General features: G+C 40.1%; 1 protein-coding gene across 10 annotated transcripts in view; it reads right to left on the bottom strand.

Annotated features, from left to right (window-relative positions):
• The window catches only part of HHLA2 (HERV-H LTR-associating 2), an 83680-nt gene that overhangs the window by 18955 nt on the left and 41136 nt on the right, over positions 1-23589 (bottom strand). For 6 of the 10 annotated variants that reach the window (XR_008374923.1, XM_053565225.1, XM_053565223.1 and 3 more), the window contains one exon: positions 22876-22934. The exons of 3 other annotated variants lie outside the window; for them this stretch is intronic. The gene's annotated coding sequence lies outside the window, so the exon portion shown is untranslated. Of the gene's footprint in view, positions 1-7933; positions 8021-22875; positions 22935-23589 lie in introns of all 10 variants that reach the window. One more of the 10 variants, XM_053565229.1, reaches the window with a different exon arrangement.

Raw genomic sequence — 23589 nt, 5'->3', positions numbered from 1 at the left:
ATGAAAATACATGAACATGGAATGACACTTTTTTCCTTTATGTGCTATTAAAACTTTAAATTTAATCACAGCCTCTTTCCAGGCAAAAATCAACTCAAATCCACCTTGATTATTTTAACTTCAGAATATTCCATGTCCACTATCTACTACATGTTCACCTTCTCACACCCCGTAATGACTCCAATATTTGCCAGTTTCTCTTTGAAACTTCCAACTTTCCCCTTTTTCCCATCTTTTCATCTGATACTCTTACTTCATGAATTCATTGTGATTAATTTTGGATACTCCCTCATCCTCCTATTACCAGTTCAGCCCACTGTTAACAGCTGGGTCCACTTTTTCTACCTGCCCTTATGAAGGCCAACACCTTCACCAAGCCCTGTATTCCACATTTTTGCATTCAAGAAATTTGTCCTTATAATGAACCCCTTTCTACTGCATTATCAAGATCTCTCTGCTAGATCAATTCCATAAGCATAAATGCTTCACTATCAATCTTAAGAACATGAGAAACCCCAATGACTCTTCATTAGCTATCTACCTATTTTTCAGCTCCACTAACTTCTTAAAATAGTTGTTTCAAAAGCTGTCCCCATTTCTCCCTTCCCAATCCCCTCTCAATCCAATCTGGGCTCTTGTCTACATGTCATGTCATAAGGTGCCCTTGTCAGTGTCACAAAGATTATCCATATTGCCAAAAACAGTGATATCATTTGTCCCTATCTTCTTTGCCCTCACAGCAGTATTCAATAAATTGACTTAGTTTCTTCTTGTAGATTCTTTTCATGCGTTCTGGAACACCACATCCTCTGTGTTTTTCCTTCCTTATTGCTGTTCCTTCTTAGTCCTTTACTAGTCTCCTCTGCATGCCCTATTTATGTGAAGTATGGACTGGGTCTTCTACTTTCTCTAGATTCTCTCCCTAGGTGAGTTCCCTTCATGGTTCTCAATGCAATCTGTGTGCAAACTGTTTTCAAACTTCCAGAACCAACCACTCATTTGACCTATTCACTTAGATGCCCAAAATTAACATGAGCCTTTCATTTCATTCCCTGGTTCCCTTTTCCATTGATCCAAACAAAAGTCAAGAAGATTATCCTATTCCTCCTCCAGTATTCATCTCAATAATTCATACCAAATTATTTCGGTTGTTCCGGCCAAAAGCTTAGAGATCAGTCTTTTTTTTTTTTTTTTTTTTTTCCAGTTGTTGGTTGGGGCTGGGTTTGAACCCACCACCTCTGGTATATGGGACTGGCACCCTACTCCTTTGAGTGACAGGTGCTGCCCAGAAATCAGTCTTGATTCTTCCATTCTCTCATGTTCCATATCTAATCCATTAACCAGTCTTCTTGTTGTTAATGAATTAAATGCTATTCTTCCACTTCTAACTATTATCATCCTGCTCCAAAGCCACTATTATCTCTTTCCGGGATAGCTAAAAAGAGACATCTGGCTGATTAGCATTTTTCCACTTTTGTCACCTTACAATCCACTGTCAACACAGCAGTTGAGTCATATTTTTAAGATATGAATTATTCTTTAACATTCCTCTAATTAAATCCCTCCAGTGGCTTCCTATAACAGTCAGTAAAATCCAAATTCTTAGCCCTAGCATCCCAAGCCTTGCATTCTCTGATTCCTGGTCCAACCTCTGCCATGGCAGTCCACCAAAAGCATTTCGAATGACTAGGGAACCTAAGTGCTTCAATTCAAGGGTCAGCATGAGGTGAAAATTGGGTACTTGAGAACTATTTAATTCATGCTTTTTGAATGACAAATTACAGTAACTCATTTATCATCTAAGATAACGTACTATGAATAAAGAAAAAAATCTTCTACACAAAGGCTTGATTTAGCGTGGTTGAAATAATTTCAGTTTTCAGCTAAATGAGGCAGTTAATGAGTATTTAGTCTTATTTTTATGCCTAAGTTTTATTTTTAGACATTTATTTTCTGCCTTAAAAGCAGCAGAAAGCTTCTACCTTGGATTAAACTAAAGTTACCCAATTTGTAATCAGCACTCTTAGAAAAGGTTTTGAGTATTAGAAATTTTGTTCTGGTATATTTGGGTGGATTTCAGATGTAAGGGAAAGTAACAAAGAGAGGCAGCCCCTGTGATGGAAAAAGGCAAAAAGAAATTTAGATGCTAAGACTAATCAAAACAGAAGAGAAAATTGAGGCCATTTCTACAAGTGTAAGAACAGCTACTTCTAAACCCACCTCAATAGCTATAGACCAAATGGACTACAGCCATTAGGACTAATCGTGACAATGGATTAGTCACGATTACATCATTACATGTCATTACATCTGAATGACAAATATTAGTTTGGGTCAGATTCTCTAGCCTGTACATTAGTAACACTCAAGGCAATCCCACAATGTATATGTACTTCAAAACATCATGTTGTAATCAATAAAAACATGATGTTATCTTCCAATTAAAAAAAAAAAAAAGATGAGTCCTGGCCTCAGTTTGCCAATTCTCTTTTTTAAAAGAAATTTAGGATTAATAAGGGGGTACATACAATTAGGTTACATATTTTACATTTGTTACATAAAGTCCAAGTTGTAGTTGAGCCCTTTACCCAAGAGGTGTGCCACATACTCCTACATTGTACCATTAGCTGGGAGCTCACTGAACCCCCTTCCTTTTCCCCTCTTCCCTCTTCTAAATTTAAAAGTGTTTTTCTCTCATGTAGGCCTGTAGTTTTTTATCTACCAGTTTCAAATTAATATTGAGTACATGGAATGTTTGCTTTTCCATTCTTGAGCTACTTTACTGAGGAGAATGTTCTTCAACTCCATTCTGGTAAATACAAGTGATGTAAAGTCTCCATCTTTTTATTATGGCTGAATAGTATCAATTCTCTTTTTTCTTTTTTTTTTTTTTTGAAGTTTTTGGCCAGGGCCAGGTTTGAACCCACCACCACCAGTATATGGGGCCGGCGCCCTACTCCTTTGAGCCACAGGCGCCGCCCGTATCAATTCTCTTTTTTGACAAAGAATGTTTCACGTCACGTACATCATCATGCCAGTTCACAAACACTCTAAATTCCTGGAAAAGAAGCTTCTAGGACTCTCCATTCTCCTTTGCATTGTTTTTTTAATTCAGTGCCTCCCCACAGTGCAACGGCACAGAGACAATTTATAGAAGAAGTCTTAAAAAAAGGACAACTCTTTGTAGCATCCTAGGGATTTCTCCTTAGCATCCACTTACATTTTAATAGGATTGACTTTGTTTACACAGAAAAAGAACAAAAGAACAATTTTAAGATTACCCTCTCTTTATTCAAACTTTCTCCCCTGATGTGTTACAGTGAAATTCTACTATTTGGGGGATTCATATATTGGGTTACAACTTTGAATCTCTTGGATATCTTTGCCTTAGGCTTATTTTTTTTTTCCCAACCAACCTAGAGTATGTACCAGCACATTTTTGGGAAAGGGCAGGGGTACAATTGCAGTAAGAGTGAAGGAAAATGGGGAGTGAAACAAGGAAGAATGGAAATCAGGTACTAGGTGGTGGCTGCCTCGCTGTTCACATCTTCAGAATACAAAATACAGCCACTTACTTAGTCACAAGGGATCATCTCCAAACATGTTATACAGAATTTTAGCCCCTCAAAACAATTCAGAGGAAGAGAGCAACAGGAACTAATCTATCTACTGGTTGAAGACCCTCCCATGGGGAGTTGATTCCCATGTCCTCTTTGGCTGTTCATCTGGCCCCTGGGGATAGCCCCTGCAAAAGCCAGATACCACACCTCACTGTATGACACATCAACCATATGATACCTTGAGCCTGGCAAATACAAGGCAGGAGAAAGCACATTCTCCGTCTCCCTGGCCTGGATATTGCAGCTGCTTCAGTTCTCACTGTACTATCTCACTGCAATAATGTATCTCACTGCAACAGATAAAGTGCTGAAGATATTGGCCTCCCCAGAGGAGATGGGTCAGCTCATGACATTTGGAAATGTGGTGGCAAGGGCACTGAGGCCTGCGCTCTTCTTGTCCAACTAACCGAGGGTCTGGGAGACAAGTAAAGACAAGAAAATAAGAAGGTTCATAAATTTGGTCCAATAAAAGTAGCTGTTTTTTAAAATGCCAGTCTAATATTTTGCTAATTGGAAGACAGTTAATTATCCTCCCATATCCCTCTTTGATCGCTTCTATCCATTTAGTTTCCATGCATGCACTGCTTAGCTGTTGCTACCTGCTCACATAACTGCAACCTTCAACGGAGGGTTGCACTTGGGTGACAGAAGCTGCAGTGCTGGGAGTTACCCTTCTCTGCTCCTTCCTGCCCCGTGGTACCTTCAAGCTAAGAAATGTCCTGCGGCCCAGCACTCCCTCGGGTTCCGGCCCAGCCTCTATCTGAAGCCACATTCTTATTTAGCTTCCTCATCCGCCTCATCCTACTTCCCACCTTCCCTACAGGTTTCTTACAGGCATTGAGAACGCTGCCTTGTTACTTGACCACAGATCCCCAGCTCAGGAGGGGCTGGTCGCCTAGAGACAGAGCCCAGGATGAAGCACTTGTACAGGAAACCACATCACACAGGAGGGTCCCAGGTACTACTCATGCCTCCAAGGACCACTTTCAATCCCAGAACATTTCCTCTTGCCAAAAGGGTAGATAAATATCCTCCGTAGTAGCCCTCTATCACCTGCAAAGAAAACCAAAAAAATAAAAATAAAAAAAACACCACAGTTGGCAGAGTGTTTTTCTTTAAAGCAAGAATGCTGTAAAGCCAAAAGAAAAACAGACAAAAGAAATTGCCAGGATTAACAAGGCAGACAGCAGGTGTTTAGTGAAACACATAAAGGTAGTCATTGAACAAGACTCCATTAAGTGAAGTCATCACGGAACATGTACGCACAAGGCCAAGGACTTCGTGGAAATAGCCACCTCCCCCTCTGTGAAACGTCTTGATAGGTGCCCATGGCACATCGAGTGCCTCTGGGAAGCGGGTTTGCTCTTTCTATATACTTGTACTCCTGCCAGTTCAGTGTGTTATTATCATTAAATACTGTAACAAAATGTTATGTTAATTAAATGGGAGGACAGAAACAAATTTGATGTTTCTTCAATGACTAAGTTGAATAAGATGAATGCTTTAGAAAGGCGAAATAAAAGCAAGCTGCACAAAAAATCTATTGGATTAGGTGTAGGACAGAAAATGGTAAAAGACTGAAAGCAAATGGTACAGGTCTAGAAGGAGTTCAATCCTTTTATAACAACTTGAATGCAGAGTTCTCTGGCCATTTTTAAGAAACAAAAAGTAGAAATACTGAATAGTGCATTATTGATTGATTTTTCTTTATCAGCAGAGCAAGCTCAAACAGTGGCCCCCTATAAGACAAGGCCTTAACTCCCTCCTTCCCCCCAAATTAGAAAATAGATGTTTAAGTTTTAAGTTAAAAAAATTCAAAAAAGTCAGGCCCAGTGGCTCACACCTATAATCCTAGCCTTCTGGGAAGCTGAGGCAGATGGATTGCTTGAGTTTACAAGTTCAAGACCAGCCTGAGCAAGAGCAAGACCCCCATCTCCATTAAAAATTAGAAAAACTGAGGAAAAAGGATTGCTTAAGCCCAAGATTTGGAGGTTGCTGTGAGCTATGATGACATCATAGCACTCTACCGAGGGTACCAACTTGAAACTCTGTCTCAAAAAATAATAATAATATTAAAAATGGGTAATTTGGATACTTTTTTGTTTTTTTTAAAGAGATCAACAACTGCGCCTTGATTGTGTCAGGTGTAAGGACTTTTACTGAAGTAATGAAAGCACTAAAATGCTATAGTGAATTGTCACGCAGATAATGTGAGGCAAAATTTTTATAACACAGAGCAGGATCAGCAGTACCCTGGGGTCAAAGAATCCAGGTGACGCTGAAGTAGGAGGCTTCATGTTGATTTAGCTTTATCATCTAATTCTGATATCAGAATTCCATCCTATACTGGTCACAGTTGCTCTATTTTAAAGACATTTATTGCCTGGCAAACAGTATATTCCATATCCCTCATTCCCCAGTATGACATTAATCATTCTCACTCAATCCCTGTATCATTTTGTGAAATCCAGAAGTAAAAAATTGCATCTACATATGCAGATGTCAGGGTGGGTGACCCTAACTGAACATCAGAATCAAGGCTTTGCTCTGAAGAACAGGCAAAACTTTGTCTTTACAAGATTCCTGGCTGTACAGACCAGTGATTTTCCACTGGTTTGAGAAGATCTTAGGTACACCTGGAAAAAATGTTAAGATTAATTAAATTATTTTCAAAATAAGTTCAAAGCACAGTAAATGCATTTTTTTTTACTCCTTTTTGATCAACATAATTTGTGTGCTGTAGAAGTTTAAATGTAGGCTCAAATGTGCTATGAGCTAAAAAAGGTTTAAAAACACTGGTATAGACCATTTAGAGCTTTTAGTAAGTAGTGCTTTGAAATAGACTGATTTCTGGTAAGAAGTTGTGCCTATGTATATCTGAATTAGTGGCTTCCAGTCCTTAGAAGTTAAAGCTGCTAACCCAACTTGCTGGTACATAAGAGAAGAAAGACTCCCGGCCTAGTTCTGTGTTTACAGCTCAGTGAGTCATTTCCGAAGTACAGTGGTTATCATGTTTGCTTTGTACCAGTGAGTTTTCTGTACAGTTCAGAGTCAATTCTGCCAAATAACTTTTGTTTGTAAAGCTCCACTGCTTCATCCCTGTCTTCCACTCACAGTCCATTCGTAAGTTACAGCCAGAAAACGTTCAAGTTCTGAGAAACAAGAGAAAACAAAATAACTCGAATTTATCCTGACCTCCTAGGAAACAGGACGAGGTATTTCTTTGTGTGACACCTACTGTCAGCTAGGACAGCTTTCCTGTGATTAAAAATACACAATTTGAGTCTGACCTATGGGTCACAAACTGTACAGGGATGAGTCAGAGAGCTCCTAATCTCAGAGAGCTCCATCTGGTACCAAAAGATAGGTGAGTTATATAAACAAATAAATCATAATACAGAGACGCAGACAGCAAGAAGGACTCCCAGCAGGTACAGTGGAAGGACAGAGAAGGAACATTTGAGTCTGGTGGGGGCAGGGTGTTGAAGAAAGCCTCTTTTTTTATTATTATTATTTTTTTTATTGTTGGGGATTCATTGAGGGTACAATAAGCCAGTTTACACTGATTGCATTTGTTAGGTAAAGTCCCTCTTGCAATCATGTCTTGCTGCCAGAAGGTGTGGCACACACCAAGGCCCCACCCCCCTCCCTCCTTATACCATGGAATACTATTCAGCTATTAAAAGAACTGGCTTATTGTACCCTCAATGAATCCCCAACAATAAAAAAAAAAAAAAAAAAGAAATGGAGACTTTACATCCTTCGTATTAACCTGGATGGAAGTGGAAGACATTATTCTTAGTAAAGCATCACAAGAATGGAGAAGCATGAATCCTATGTACTCAATTTTGATATGAGGACAATTAATGACAATTAAGGTCATGGGGGGGGGAGGAAAAGCAGAGAGAGGGAAAGCAAAGAAGAAGAAGAAAGCCTCTTGAAAGGTCAGTTTTGAAGGACAAAGAGAAACTGGCCTGACAAGAAGGGGAGAGAGAAGCAGAGTAAGGTAAGATATTCTGGACAGACAAAAAAAGATGCAGCAGCAAGAACATAAAACCTGTGGAGTGAGAGGGCCAAGCCGGCCGCCTGGAAGAGAAGACGCCGGGGAGGTGCACAGGGATAGAGTGTGACCATTCCCGTAAGTCTCCAGAAAGCTCATGATGAAGTCAGATTTGTGTTTTAGAAGCTTGTGCCAGTGGGATTATAGTTGTTGAATAAAAGGTGCCGGTCTATAGGCATCAACTAGTAAATTTAACAGGAAACACCATTTTAAAGAAAATTTAGTATGAAATAGATTGAGTGGGAACACGCACCATGACAGACAGCCGTACCATCTCCCCAAGTCCTTGCTAATGCGGCTCTCCTCTGCCCAGCCATGTTGCAGGACGTAACCACCTCTACTAAAAAGGGAGAACTAGGTAAGTGTCCAGAAAAGGCACATACAGGACTGTGTCTGGCCCAGGATGGGAATGAGAGCCTCTAACCTGGGGAAGGAGGAGTTGAGGTGGCCGCTGTGAGGCAGGAGTGAGGAGCGGAAGCCAGTTGGAGTTTTCTTAGAAGCAGAAGTTTCACTGACTTGCCAACCATGTCTACTGACTTTCCACTGCTAGATCCCAATCACAATGTCTCTGTGTCCCCCTTCTCCTACCTCAAATGCTAAGTCCAAGGGGAAGAAAAGGTGTGGCGCTGCTTTGTCTCCAAAATGAACTACTGGAACCAAGAATCAAAGTAAAGCACTGACCACCCATTTAGACACTGTCCTGGATGCTGGGGCACAAACAGAAGTCTACTGGAAGGATTCCTGTGAAAACTTGTTTTCTTGTAAGAAGCACAGATAGAATGCAAGAGCAGAACATGATGGCAAATCCCTTCCCTCTAATTTCTGAGCATTAATCTGATGCCTGGAACCACAATACCTATCCTGCAAATGGTGAGGCAGCAAGTATGAGAATTTAAAAAAAAAAAAAAAAATCAAGATGGATGATAGGGCAGAAAGTTGGAAAGAAGTTGGGCTTGTAATGACATTCATGTGTCCCTGCTTCGGCCTGTCCTGGCTCCCCAACCTCTAGACTTGCTGTAATTAATACATTGAAATTACTGTGAGTGAGGTCTCTGGACATTCCCAAGTGACACAACATGAAAATGACTAATATGGAGCTACTGACTCAGGAATCGAGCTCCACATTTGTTTACATAATAAATTAATGAAAAAAAAATCTTTCACCACAATGAAATGTTGAAAAGCCTTGTGTCATATTTTAAAAGAATAAGGTAAAATGTAAGAGACATACATTTGCTTGGTAATGGCAGCGGGAACACTTTTAATCTTGAAGCTAAAACATTAGTTATGAGCCATTGGGAGTTTGTAGGAAGTTTAATGTGCCTATTTTTTTTTAATAGGGGTTTTCTAACAGCAAAACCACATTAGCTTTAAAATTCCTATTTCTTTTTAGTGTCAACAGTAAAAGGAAAACACTCTCAACTAAAACATTGTCTTACAAATATGGAAATTCTTTCATAGAACAAGAAAAGAGTTTGGCTAGCTACTTTATTTTCCAGGACCCCTGTTACCTTATTTCCTTTGAAGAAAAAAATTAAAGAATAAATCCTTGTTTTCAAGGATCCTCTAAGAATAAGGCTATAATGTAGTAAAGTGAGTTCATATTATACAGTTGGGATTTGAAAATTTATAGAAAGAGAAAATTTATAGACATCTCGCGACATACTTCTGTGTACTTCAATGCCATAAATTCAGTGTTAAATTTATGAAGACTAAAGAAAGACAATATAAAAACTTTAATTTGTTGTGTAGACTTTCAAGTGCAGAGACCTTATGCTTAACTCATTTGGACATGTGGGTTTGTTGGTCCATTCATACCTCTCAAGCTGGCCAGATGCACCAGGTAGCTCAATCAACCTTTGCTCTGTTCTGTGTCTATAGTTAGAAATTATCCTATGGAGTTTTCTGCGTTTAGTAAACACACTGGCAAATCTAGTGGAGAGAGAGCTCAACAAACGCTAAGTGATATAGACAGAACAAGAGGACTTCTTTAAGTGAGGTGTCTTTGCCCATGCCCCAATCTGTTTAGGCAGTAAGACCCAGGCCCACTACGATTCTCTGTGGAATGAGTCTCCTTGCATGTTTCCAATTCCTTTCTGTCCAAAGATCAACTACCACCTTCTATGAAAAACATGAATCCTGTCATCTGTTCTCCTATCAAACCCACCTTCTGGCGATTCCTCCCTGTCTCAGGTCTATCCCTTCCTATCTAGACCTCAGCCCTTCTCCCAACACTCCCCTCACTGAGGGGCTGTCCCAGGCCTGCACACACACAGAATGACATTTCTTGACCCTGCTGTTCCCTCTAGTTATAACCCTGGTTCCCAAACACTTCTATCTTCTGAACCTCATCTGGGACTCTCTCTTGCCACTCCTTCTCATGCCATGCTGACTGAAGTCCTTTTCTTCTTACCAATCCTGAAATTATTTTTGGAAGGCCCTAATGATACACCTCACAAAAACAAAGACATTCTTAACTACACAGGAGATAGTCAGCCATTCCTCCCTGGCCAAAAAGATTTTTTTCTTTTTCTTTTCTTTCTTTCTTTTTTTTTTTTTTTTTTTTGCAGTTTTTGGCCAGTGCTGGGCTTGAACCCACCACCTCTGGCATGTGAGGCTGGTACCCTACTCCTTTGAGCCACAGGCACTTCCCTTTTCTTTCTTTTTTTTATGGCAGATCAGAACAAAAGATTATTAAAAAGTTTTGTTTTTGTGGGTTTTTTTGCAGTTTTTGGCCAGGGCCAGGCTTGAACCCACCACCTCCAGTATATGGGGCCAACGCCCTACTCCACAGGCACTGCCCTTAAAAAGATTATTTAAAGATGAATGAAAAGATGCAGAGAGAACAATGTTCACTAAGAGGTTCTTCTTACCTGCTTAAAAAAAAAATCTATAGCTTTTATTTTCTTCTGCTTTATATTACCCCTTTTGGAGTAATAAGTGTAACAAATCTTTTCAGTGCTAATAAGAAAATACTAATATATGTAATTATATGCTGTATCTTAATATAGCAGAGTAATATACCATAATTCCAAATATAATCATATGAAGTATAATTTCCATTTCACAGATGAAGATACTGAGGTTTCAGGGGTTAAGCAACTTGTTCAAGGTTACAACTGACAATGACTTTGAAGCCTTCTATAACATTACACTCATCTGTGAAACCTCACAGGTCAGTGATTTACTACTCCAAGGCTATTTCTCTGAAAACCAATGGTCTTGGAGCAGATGGTTCCTTCCAATAAAAATTGAATCTTTTTGTGAATCTTGAATTTTTATTATCTCAGCTCTGATTATGAGAAGTTATTTTTTCTCAGCAAACGGTTTATAGTGATTGTAAAACTATATATGGTTTTATAGCTATAACTACCATTAGACCTGTATCACACCAGGGAAGAGGCTAGTGCAACAATTCCAAAATGGTCTCACTGCATCCAGCTTTCCTGTGAGTTAGCAAGCATTCCATTAGTTATTACTCTTTCTCTCTCTCTCAAAAGTGCCCTCGTTTGAATGAAAAATTATATGGTCACCCTGCCCATCTACCATTGCCATCTTAGTGTTCTGAAAACATTGATTTCAACATGTAATTCATCTGCTCAAAAATCAAGAGCTCCTACTGGGGGTGCAGGGGACAAACCTGCTTGCCCAGCAACCCTGTCTTCAGGATAACTCTCCTTCCCTGCTTTATTTCACTGTGGGTGAGGGTGGCGTACTGTTAACCACTGTTGATCACCATGTTCTGCCCTACCACTCCAACCAAGAATAGGCTAGTAACTCAGTTGTGTATAATCATGCTGACCTGTCCAAAGAGCGGGTGGGCAAGTGATCCAATAAAGACCAGAGCACTACTGAAAATTAGACAGGCTCTCTTGCTACAGGACTGTGGACTAAGAAGGTATTGGAACAACGAGTAGCAATAATTCTTGCCACATGAAGAGAACCTCAAAGGAAAGAAATCAATGAGGAAGAAGGGACAGGAATGCTGAGGGTATAGTGCTTGATAGTACTTGAGAGTGAACAGGAGTGCCTTCATACAAGAATGTCCCAATGACTTGGTTCTCATACTCAATTCTGTAGATCACTCTAGTATCTTTCCATTTTACATATGCTAACAAAATCCCTTCTACTTAAGCTCACTAGATATTGGTTTCCAAAACTCCCACAGAAAAGTGATTTGATGCCTCATTCCCCAAAAGATCACCTTCAGTAATATTCAAAGACATGAAAAGTATCTTAATAAAGACCCCATTTGCAATCTGGCAGAACAACAAGATATAAATAGACAAGTGTCTATGTACTGTATATGTACGCACACACTTACATTTATATATGTTCCATGTTTACTTCTGGGAAAGATAACTTAGAAGCTGTTGCTTACATCACTAGTGATACCATAAGCTGATATTCAACTTCTGGAAAGCAATTCGGTGATGTTTATCAAGTGCCCTTAAAATTGCAAGACCTTTTATATCATTTAAGGCAAGTTTAGTGATAAGCAGTGAATAGGTTGACACTTGAGTAAGAAGGAAATTAGAAGGACACTGGGAAACTGCAGGATTGAAGATCAACCAGGCATCAAAAAGAGAAGTTGCCCAGATAAGGCCAAGGAAGTCAATAACAGGGACCTGAAGACTCCTGGGTTCTGGCACATAGTGACTCAGTTCCAATCACCAGTTTTCACTTGGTTCCATCTCTGTTCTACTTTCCAAATTTTCTAGAGATAGCAAGCTTTAGTTACATATTTCTACCCTCAGAAAATCCAGGAGTAGCAAGGATATCCTGTGATTGGGGGAAGAAAAGAGGGCAATAAGATAGAAGATACATAGCCAATTCATTGGTATACATAACATACACTTGCCTTTGGCTTCCTCCAACATACACCCTCCTATACAGCCAAAGATGCCTCCACCCACACACGCTAGGAACAATGGCAAGCTGTGATGTTCTCCATCGGTGGGGGAAGTAAGCAGCTGCTGCGTCCAAGAGTAAGAATAGATCTCACAGGCCAATGTCCATCAGGATCAGTGCTTCTCAAACTACTCCACTAAAGGAGTGCAGTAAGCCTTTATTTTTAATATGCCATGGACACATTCATTGGGAAAATACAATAACAATGAATTACTAGAAAAATGAAATTTGGAAGAACATGTAACTCAAGCCTCAATTTTTATTATTACATACAATAGGCATAGAAATTTCAATGCCAAATTGACAGAATAATTCAAACTTAATTCAATCTCTAAACTTTTCCTCAGTATAACCTAATAATAAACAGCTGTTGCACTACTCTGTAGACCCCACTTTGAGTAGTATTTCTCTCAATGATCTCCATTCCCCCTCAAATTCTGCTTCATCCTATGGTCCAAAAGGCATACTTTACCATCAGTAACACACACCCTATATACAACAGGGAAAGGAAGGAAGACATTTTGTTCTATGTAATAACTTAGTGAGGAAATATGTCATCCTTTCTGCCATTTATCCCTAAGTCAGAAGTGGTATTATTAGGTCTTCTCTCTTCTATAATTTGTTCTGTGATCTCTTTACCTTTGTTATCTCCTCAGATATTTCCCCAGTTGGTTCTTGAGCTAATTCTGTTTACCTTCCCTAATGAGCATATAAGAAAAAGGGACCCACTAAGTTCCTATTGCTCTTAGATCCATTGTAACAGCAACAATTTCATTTCCCCTTCCTAGGCATGGTCAGTCCTCCAGCCAACACAGTATTCTGCTTTCTGCCATTTGTGCCCTGGGTATGAAGAACTCAACTAGTTTTATCCTCCAATTCAGGAGAACCACACTATACTCCATAATGAAAGCTTTCCACCCTTGGGTATTAAAAGTGAGTGACGCTAAAATTGCAGGATATTTTTTATCATAAGGCGAGTTTAGTGACAAGCAGCAAACAGGTTTAGGACTTCAATGAGAAAGAAATTAGAAGGACCCCAGGGAAAACCAAAACTGTAGACCAAGCATCAAAAAGAACAGGAGCCCAGACAATTCCAAGAACATCAACGGAGGGAGTGAACACTCTGAGAGTGGATTAGTTATAATTGTTAGTCACATCAGTCCCTCCTGGCTCTGTGGTTCCTAGATCCATATCTTCTAATTATGGGGAAACAGTGCCTCATTTGAAACACTGGCTCAGAGCCTAACCAGTATTCTGCAAAGTAGCTACCTCACCAGGTAGAAGAGAATGCGTTGTGAGATTACAACGCTAAGTCTTTAGAGACTATTCCACCATGTCGCAAGGCTAACTGCTTCATTAATAGGGAACATGAAACAGTGAATTATGTGTGAATTAGTCTATTGCTTTCATTCTTTGTTTCTGGTTAAGAAACTCCCTTCATAGCCACTGCAGGTAGGAGAACAAGATAACATAAAAAGCATTTAAAAAGTTTGCACTTAGCTCTAGCAGAGGCCTGACCAGGAGGAAGTAGGAAAAGGGACTGCTGTTTCTTTCCATAATAAGAGCAATTGTATAAAATTCAACAAGAGCTGCCTCGCATTTGGTAAGTGTGATGCTGTATCAGTTATGCAGCTGATCCCTAAGACTGACAAGTTGAGTTCTCAGCTCTAATGAGGGAAAAGGCTGCATAGTGGGGTCTACACACAGCCTCCATCCCTACTCCCATGGCTGTCTTTTAGCCATTTTCTATGTGAATACTCAACCGAAAGGCCCCTTGGCAGAAAAGGCTTGTAATCACAAGACTAGGTATTAAAGTGGTCAGCTTAGTTCAGCTCCTTTAAACGCTTGCTCAATGGACTCTTGGACTATTTCATGTTCTGCATCTGTTCTGAGTGTTCCATGTTCACATCCTTTTCCTCAGTTCGCTAGCCAGCCCTCCTTTCTGTCCTAGACCAGCGGTTCTCAACCTGTGGGTTGCGACCACTTTGTTCAATTTGTAACAACGCATCGATTAGGAAGGTTGAGAACCACTGGTCCTAGAATGGGTACAGAATCTGACTTTACCTGGATGAAGATGAGGCCTAAAGTTACAATGAGATACACCAGTCAACACCTTACCTAACTGGAAGTTAACCCCTCCCTATTGTTATCCGTGAAAGTCATCCTTTTTATTCAACAGCTTGTTCCAGGGACTCCCCATGAGACCATAAACTCAACTTGAGGGTGGAACGGCAGTGTGGTAGGCTTGTGGGCACGTAAGCGATCTGCTCAGGCCACTTACATGTTCTTTGGGAGCTTAATGGAACCCTGCCAGGCACATCTAACTTTGTTCCTACATTGTTGTGGATCCTGGATCCCTGATCATGGAAGCTAAAACTCAACCATATTCATGTACTGTGTACTATGAGTTACTTAGATACGTTATCTGAAAAGGATAGTCAACTCTTTAAAAGAAACAAAGGCTTTCTCCAAAATCTTGGAGCTTTTTACTTTCAATTCTATTAAGATTTGCGATACAAGTCATTCAGTATTCGGATCTGCCTTAGTCACTGCATTAATTTGCTCCAGTGAGGAGGCACCATATGGAAGAACAGTTGCAGTGAGAACCACCACCTGATAAAGTAATGATATGCTGGGCAGCTTTGCTGGCAGCAGCTTCATCTTTTCCATGACGCGAGTTCCTGATAGAAAGATCTGCTATCCCAGCTTCCAGAAGGTGACCTCTCCCCAAGATCCCATCCTTTCCTTCCAGCATGAAAGTGATTTCCTACTTGTTTCCTGGGCTCATCTTTTATCTTCCCAGCTCCTCTATAATCAGCTTCCCTGCATTAAATTCTCTTGTAAACACAAGTGCATGCCATTTTCCTGGCTAGACTATGGGTCAGCTAAGTTGACTGACCTTAGTCCTTGTGGGATATAATTATTAGAACACATTTTTCTCTGAGTATATAATAAAAATGTCTATCCTTGTCAACTTCAGAACCCTGAAATTAGTTTCCCAACCTCCTTCACAAAGGCTATGACAGTGGGCGAGCCAAGTGGCAGCTATTTGTTTACTGTCAAAATAGTTGATCAAAAGCAATATCATATCCTAGGCTCTTTTCAAAAGACTGAAAGATGTACATATGGATATTCATCTAGTTTCTTGGTTTAGCCATCATACGTCATTGATGGCTCTTGGAGAACAAAATGTTTTGTTTTATAGCAAAAGGTAAAAGTAATGAACACAGAACTCAAAGGCTAGCTCACCAATTTAATTCCCAAACATATCATGTTTAATCTGAACCAGAGATTTCTGCCTATCTGACAAGTTCCTGAGCCCATTGCCTTTGGATCTCTGACCACACCCACTGGGAGTCTGCAGTTACCTGCTTTCAGCGTGACTCCTCCTAACTCTGCTAGTTTAGGGATCCCATTTTCATTGCGCGTGCACACACACACACACCCATCTGTAGTCCTGGCCTATAAAGAATAATGTGCATTTTAAAGGATGCTGCAGCCTCCCTCAGCAATCTATTCTCATGGAGAAAAGATCCTTCTGGGCCTCAAAGCAGAACAGAATGAGAGGTGGGTAGGTCAGACATGCACACCCCCCACTCATACCCCCAAACCAATATTTCTAGTTCTTACAGCATTTGTGAGCCAGAAAATCCCCAGAATAATAAAGGGAAAGGATTTCAATGTCACCTAGCATAGGACAGCATTCAGCAACGGTCTGAACTCACCAGGCCATCAAACTTGGAATTAAAGCTGTCTGCCTAGGCTAGGTCATTGAATACAGACAACCTGGTGAGTACTACTGCAATGACTTTAATAAAATCCAAATTTCTGAAATACCTTCTGAAAATATTTTCCCCCTATACCCTCTGAGGCAATATGTGCTGAATTTAAATTAATTTTTTCTTTTTTCCTTTTTGCTACTATGAGAACAATGAAAGAACAGATACGGGCTTGGGCCATGTAGGGTTGCCAGATAAAATACAGGATGTCTAGCTAAATTTGAATTCAGATAAACTATTCTTATAATTTTTAAGTATAAATATATCCTATGCAATATTTGGGACATAGTTACATTCAAACAAATCATTCATTGTTTGTCTAAAAGAAATTTAACAGGGAATCTTATATTTTTACTTGCCAAATATGGCAATTCCATGGGTAGGACAGTTAACAATAGCTTTTTTGTTTAAAAAAAAAACTTTGTTGTTTTTGGCAACGAAGTAAGAATTAAGGCTCTGGCTTCAGATTGCCTAGATTTGAATCATGTAACCACCACTTAATGACCACATGACTTTGAACCAGAACCAGCTACGTAACTTGTGGGGCCAGGGTGCCTCACCAGCTTCTATTTCAGAAACAGCTATCCAGAAATCCAGAGCTTCACCCCAAAGAGATATCCCCTTGCCTGGGGTAGGAGATTGATTAGCTGTTTGGCTGCCACTTACCAAAAGCTTTTACATTTCTGTACCCACACAGAGAAGGAAGCCTTGCTGCCTTCCACCCCCATAAGGTGTAAGGGCTAATTCCAGGTAACTACCTTTCTCTAGGTATCTAGGATATCTTTTATTTAGGGGTTTCTTTTTTGTGTGCAACAGAAAGAAACTCAGATTAACAAAGAAACCACAGATTTGGAGGGAAGGAGTCTAAAGGTTGCTCACAGAATTTGAAAAAGAGCTGCACAACCCAGCTTCTGGAAAGACAGGCATAGGTACAAACAGTGCAGCATCACACCCCAGCTGTGGAAGCCTGGCACCATTGTACCGCGTTCCTACCTGAGATGGCCCTGTGGTTTCCTGCCACTGCTTGCATGTCAGGCTTCCATTTTTTTAATTTTTATTTATTTACTGCCCAGCTCGAATCCAGATATTTTATTCCTGGATTGGAACAGTCAGGGTGGACAACTGGGCATGACAGTAAGGCTAGAGCCTCCAAGGGAAATGATAGGAGCTGTGCACATCCCAGTTTGAGTCTACTGTAAGCTTCGCCCCAGCAACCCTACAGTTTTATACTATTACATGTATAAGAAAACAGTCAGATGTAATATGTGTATGAACAAGGCTTCTTATTGCTGAGTGCCCAGTGATAGGGGAGAGAAACTCATGGCATATAAAGGTACATTATATATGCGGTCATTATTCATGCTGGATTGACATCTTATGGAAAATTCTCACATGAAATTTATAATGCAAGTCAGAATTTTACACAGATTCCTTTTTATAAAGGGTATACAGAAAACACACTTGAAAAGCTAAAGTTTAGTCCCACCACCAGAGATAATTTTGCCTGTATTTCTGAAGTAGCCTCTATTTTTCTATAAATCAGGAAATTATTTTTTTAATTAAAGTACCTGATTGCTTATGAATGAAACTCCTTGGTTGGCACCAACTGAGCTTTCAGAATGCATGTTCTTTGTTTCCTGAACTAGCTAGTCAAGGAAACTGGCTAACTGGCCTACGATTTCAAGATCCACAGAAATGCCACGTCTTTTTTTTTTTGTATATATTTTTTCTTTCAAATTTTTGTTTGTTTATATTTGGGTATTTGTTTTTTATATTATAAAAATTTAGCATTTTTTAATGTATTATGGTACAAGAAAGAGTTATACTTTTAACACATAAGCATAAGACCTCAATGAACTCAGTGATGTCACCTGCCACAAAATGCCTCTACTTCTTCCTATCACTCATTAAGCCCACACAGAGCTTTCTGTGGTTAATTTCAAAAGCATGGGAGGATTTCTAAATCTCACACTGTTTCTGCCAGGATAGATGGAGGGAAGGATGAAGAGGACAGAGGATGAAAGTAGAAAATAGCATGCTAAAGAGTAAAGAAAACATTGATAACCAAATGGAATGTGATCCTTGATTAGATCTTCCATCAGGCAGTTGCTCCAGGGCCTCTCAAACTGACATGTATGTAATTCACTGAGTTCTCATTAAAATACAGTGCTGCCTATGCTGCTGGTCTAGGAATCATTTGAGAAGCAGTACTCTAAAGGGCATTTTGAGGCCTAACGGAAAAATTTCACTGCATTTTAAATAATACACCAACGTTTCATGTCTACAGTGTGGCAGAGACATGCAATTGTGTGGGGTAATTTCATCTTTAAGAGACATGTACCAGCTACAGTGTTTAGGGCAGTGTCTCATGATTCCTATAACTTACCTTCAATTGGTTCAGCAAAAAAAAAAAAAAAAAAAAATGCATATAAATATCTATAAGAAATAAAGAGAACAGGGCAAAGTAGTAACAATCGATGCAGCCTGGTGAAAGCCAAATCATCACTGTCCTGTTCCCCTTAACTTTTCTGATTTTAGAAATCTTTGAAATAAAAACCTATGAAATTATAAATAGAGGATGCCTATGCTTAAGCTATACCCACAGAGATGGAGTCAGCATGTCCAGAGTGAGCCCTAGGAGCCTGCATCTGAAACACCCCCCAGAGCTCCATACACCTTGTACACAGACCACATCTTGAGAACAGTGTTTCAGTTGTTAGCAGACAGTCTTATCTCCTTGATGACTCAATCTTGAAATGGCCAGCGTTCCCAGGCTTGAAATACTGTAATGAACTGTGGTGGCTATCGTATGGTTTGCCTGGCAGCCTTTGCACCCTTGTTGTCCCTCGAATAGCACTCTTCTTTCCTTAACAATCTTCTCCCCAATTCACAATTTGAGGAGAGATCAACAGAGAAGACACCCACTTTATTCATCCAAGCATGTCCCTGTGTAAGCTTTCTATGTTGAATAGCAATATACCATATATGTAACAGCTTGAAACAGCAATCTCTGTAGGTCAAGAGTCTGAGCACAGCTCAGCGGGGTCTTCTGCTCAGGATTTTAGCAGGTTGAGTCAAGGAGTCAGCCAAGCTTCCAATCTCACCCAAGGCCTGGGGTTCCTTTCCAAGCTCATTAGTTGTTGACAAAGTCCAATTCCTTGCAGCTGTAGCACTGAGGCCCTCAGCCCCTAGAGATGCCCATCATTCTACAACATGGCAGTTTGCTTTCTGAAGGCCATCAGTTGACCACTGCTATCAGTCTCTGACCCTCTGTTAGAGCACTCACCAGATCCAGTCAGGCAGATCAAAAACAATCTTTTTGGTTAATTCAAATAGATATGGGACCTGCAAAATCCCTTCACTGTTGTCATATTCTATAACATCAAGGCAGTGACTATCCAATCATATTCATAGGCCCAGCCCACAGGGGGCTTGGAAGGGGAGGGAATTAGTGTATATATTGAGAGGTGAGAATCTTGGGGTCCATCATAGAGTTCTGCCCCCCATGGTGCCTGTGGTGCCTGCAACGATCACTCCAACTTCCTGGTACACAAAACCTTCTAAAATACTCTTACACCCTGTTTACCAGGTTTGGTCTGAGTGACAGAAATTATGATAGATCACTTCTGAGATTAGGTTGTAAAAGATACTGTACGTAGGGTGCGAGCTGTGAGATGGCAGGGCCCCTGGGGCTTGGGAGAGCATCCAGGCAACAAACTCCCCTCTATTGACCCTCCCTCAACAGATAACATTTTCTCTAAGCTTCCACTTTTAACCCAACAAAAGAAAAACATGTTTTCCTAAATGTCTTAACACAATAACTAAGAAAATGCCATGAAGGCTATGTTAACCACTTTGATAAAAATATTTCAATTTGTATATAAAACCAGCACGTTGTACCCCATGATTGCATTAATGTACACAGCTATGATTTAATAAAAAAATAATAAAAACTTTAGCTTTTAACTTTACAACTGTACTTCAAAGCAGTCATGTACATTTTCCAGCTAATCTTGTAGATAAGTAGTTTGCACATATTTAGAGGTCACACATTTTAGAGGTAATAAATTATGTTTACGTGGGAATTTGTGCCTATTTCTCTTCTCATAATTAAGCTAAAAATGTGTCTCCCTTGCAAAACAACTTTGACTGCTTCCTTAAAAATAAAGCTATTTGGACACTAGGATAGAAAAAAATATCCTAGACCTCCCGATCCCATCTTTGTTTCTCAGTTCTATTTATATCTCTCGTGTCTTTGTCTCTTGTATTTTATTTTGCCATTTCCCACCAAACCCACTCTGGTTCATTTACTTTTGTGCTGGTTTGTGAAAACTGTAGCTTTCATTTTCGTTTCTTTCACTCTCTGATCATCCACGCTTAGAGAAGCCAGCTGCTATGCTATATGAACAGCCCTGTGGGGAGACCCACCTGGCAGGGAACTGAATCCTACCAACAGTTACACTGAGCAGTTTTTCTGCAGTTTCTCCAGCAGTTCTCTCTTCAGAGAACTGTGGCTCTGCCCAGTTCTGTAACTGCAACTCCATAACAGACCCGAGGAGGGTGTCCAAACTATGGCCCACAGGCTCTATGTGGATTTTTTAAAGGCCTGTTTTGCTTATCTGTGATGTCAGACATCACAAAAATTATGCACTTTTGTTTTTTGCTCATCAGCTTTTGTTAGTGTTTGTGTATTTAATGTGTGGTTGAAGATAACTTCTACTGTATGGCAGAAAAAAGTAATGGTTGGACCAATCCTGCCCACCTAAGCCAAAACCATACACAGCTGAGCTGTTCCCAGACTCCTGTCCCTCTGATTCTGAGGTGATAAATGTTTGTGGTTTTATGCCAAGTTTTGTTATACAGAATACTACTAATAAACACTTGACCCAGGCCTCACTAATCTCAGAAGAGTGGAAGATACCTGTGTCCTTCTTCCCTAGCAGCATGGGAGAAGCATATGTACAATAGTGGGTGGTGAGCCTGCCAAGTGTGGGCAGAGACCAGAAGTAGGTGATGGTGCAAGACCAGCAGCACTATTCTTTTAGTTTCTGAATCCAGACAGATGTGAATTAGTACCTTGCCTTTTGTTCCCACTGATCCAATACAATTTTTTTCACCCTTTTAGTTCAGAACTTTCAAAGTGTGTTTTGACCTGCTGAAAACATTTTAGCCCTCTCTCCATCTCCCATAAATGTGAATTTATATAATAGGCAACATAGTAAAAACAAAACTAGTAATTTTTCCACCCCTCCCCTCCACTATGACATCTGTGATTGAGCTGGTTTTCTAATTTCTGTCACTTGCAACCAAGAGCTCTACAACTCAAAAAGCCTTTGTAGGATCAGTTTTGTGACTCACTTTGGTAATTTTTTTTTTTATGGCAACCTTCCATCCAAGGTCATGTTGGTTGATTCTAAATCACATATTATGAGGTCATGCTTTTCAGGTTCCCTGGAAAAGAACTTCTGTTTGCTTGTATTTCTAAGAAAGCTCCCATGGCATTTTCTCTGAGGAAAGTCTTAACATGCTGAGAATATAGCAATTTGACTAAATGATCTACATTTATTTCAGGGTAAATTTCCTCTATAGTGTATGGCTTTTTGCTTCCTAACTTAGCTAATCAAACACTCTCTGGGTACTAAGCCAACTGTTCATGCTGAAGCAGCCTGAGCAATCATTGTAGAGAGAAAACACAATAAACAAATCCCACGCAAAAATCAAGCAAAAATTCTGAGTTCTAAAGATGTAATCTCTCCATACTCACTGCTCTCAGTGCAAAAGTCTTTACAGACCCCATTCTCAACCTACAATTCTCCTCCTAGTTCTGAACTGCAGGATTGAGTTAACACAGATAGATCTTTTTCCATGAGGCCCCTCTTCTACACAACAGTTATTATTGTGATTTTCTAACACAGTAACACATGGATAATGCATTTCTAAATTTATAATCATTAGACAAAGTAAAAAATGCCACTCCCTAACTGCCCTCCTCAATTCCAAGATTTGCCATTTCTCAGAGTAAGCAAAGTTTGAGAATTGACCTCAACAGCATCGTATCTTACCAAATCAATTTCTTTCAATTATCCCGGTGACACAAAAAGAAAAAAACCTCCCAAATTCAAAACATTCAGAGCAGCCAGGAACCAAGTTGAGAGTGCTCAGAGGAATTGGTATAAAAAACTGATCCACATTTTTTCCCCCTAAAGAATGTTCTTGCTCTACAATGTCATTTAAGGTTGGAGACTCCTAGACCAAACTATATGGACTCAAAGCCTAGGTCTTCCATTTAAAGCTCTGTATCACTGGCCAAGTTATATGATACTTCTCTGCTTCAGTTTCACATCTGCAACATAGAGATAATAGTAATATCTACCTCAAAATCTTTATTACAAGAATTTACCTTAATACTTGTAAAACAATTAAAATATCGCCCGGCGTACAATAATTATTAAATTAATAGCTACAGAGATCATATTGAAACTTGATGATGCATCTTTTCACTTACCTAAGAGGTGCTCCTTAAGCTTAGTGTCATTCAAAAGAGACTCACCATCACATCTTGTGCTGTGTGGATGAAATTAAAGTGATCCGAGGGTATTAGTGACTTAGACAACTAGCCAGATAAAACATAGATCTTCTTTGTATTAAGATGTATTGGGCTGAAAATTATTTCTAGAACAGTTTTACAAATAAAATGTCTGACACAGTAAAAAAATAACCAGGCACTCAGTCAAGAAAACCATCAGACAGAAATAACTGAAGCTCACCAAGAGAGAAGGCTGAAGAACGCACATCAACACCGCTGAGGCAAGTTGTGATCACAAGGACGCAAACAAAAGGTACAAAATCCACCACCAAGCAGACAGGAGTCCCCCTCCCCCATGAGACCGGCTCTGTAGCCCCACAATTGAACAAGCGGGCAGAAATTAAAGCCCCTCCCACTACACTCCACGGGAGAGACCTTCTAAAAACTGGACCTACCTCCCCTACTGGGGTGCCGTGGCGTTCTCCTGCCGGACATAGGGCTGAATAAAACTTTGGGAATCCTTTGCCGGCAACCCTGAATCCCCGGCGCTCCCCTCCCGCCCACTGAGGTCTGGAGGCCTGTCCCCCAGGACTTCGGATCCTTGGGTGATTTCTCAAGGGGAGTGGACAGTCCCCGAGTTGCGACTGGTCAGCATTGACTCTGAGGCGCGCCGAGTGAGGAGAGGGCACCAGG

This window comes from Nycticebus coucang, chromosome 16, assembly GCF_027406575.1.
Source record: "Nycticebus coucang isolate mNycCou1 chromosome 16, mNycCou1.pri, whole genome shotgun sequence".
In the NCBI taxonomy this organism is placed as follows: Eukaryota; Metazoa; Chordata; class Mammalia; order Primates; family Lorisidae; genus Nycticebus; species Nycticebus coucang.
Note: the sequence above shows the minus strand (reverse complement) of the source record. Positions and strands in the feature narration are given on the sequence as shown.